The sequence below is a fragment of the Orycteropus afer genome, unplaced genomic scaffold (genome assembly GCF_000298275.1).
Source record: "Orycteropus afer afer isolate SDZICR_OR568_19922 unplaced genomic scaffold, OryAfe1.0 scaffold00801, whole genome shotgun sequence".
Classification (NCBI taxonomy): domain Eukaryota; kingdom Metazoa; phylum Chordata; class Mammalia; order Tubulidentata; family Orycteropodidae; genus Orycteropus; species Orycteropus afer.
In genome coordinates this window covers 246,125-247,173 of record NW_006922388.1, presented here as the reverse complement: position 1 = coordinate 247,173, position 1,049 = coordinate 246,125, and positions in this window count along the sequence as shown.

Genomic DNA, 1,049 nt, shown 5'->3' with positions numbered 1-1,049 from the left:
TGTCCCCTTGTTCTGTTCGAACGAGAGCCTCCTGGTCCAGGTACAGATTCCTCATGAGTACAATCAAGTGCTCGGGGATTCCCATTCTTCTCAATGTTGTCTATCCAACTGTGTGGATCATATCAAATTATGGACAACATTGTGAAAAATGGGACTTACAAAATTCTTAGATGTGCCTATATGGAAAATATATTTAGACCGGAAGAAATCCATTCAAACATAGCAAAAGATACAGTGTGGTTTAAAATCAGGAAAAGTGTAATCAGAGTTGTGCCCTTTCACTTTACTCATTCAATCTGTCTTCTGAACAAATAACTCAAGAAGCTAGACTACATGAAAAAAAAGGTCATAGCATCATTATTGGAGGAAGACTCATTAACAACCTGCAATATGCAAATGACACAACTATGTATGCTGAAATTATAAAGAACTGAAACACCTACTGATGAAGATCAAAGAGTACAGCCTTCTGCACAGATTACAACTGAAATCAAAAATACATCTGATAAATGAAGAAAAGTTTGAAGTTGTCAAGGATTTTATTTTAGTTGGATCCACAATCAACGCCTATGGAAAGAGCAGTCAAGAAATAAAACTACACATTAATCATAGACAGAAGTTGCTGAGACCTTGAAATGAAATTCAGAGGATTGATTGTGTTGGAAATCATTAGCTCACACAAGGGAAGACATGGTGACTTCCAGGAGAGGGTTTTGTGTAGGGATAATTTGGGGGTCAAATGAGGGAACTTCAAAAATATTACCAATAAGTTAAACACTCATTAAGGTCAGAAGAGAGAAAGCCAAGCAAAAAAGAAAAAAAAAAAAAAAAAAAAAAAGATTTCCTTTGGATACATATGGTAATTGGGCTAAAAAAGATTAGTTGTAAAGATTAATTGCAAAAGTTCATTTGGGCATAGAGATTTACAATCATAATCACAAAATGCTTACAATGCATATCTTCCACAAGTTATAAAAATGTCTGGTTTGATGTAAAACATTTCTTGATGATGCCTGGTACCTGGGCTGGAAATAAAGATTGGTGCCAGA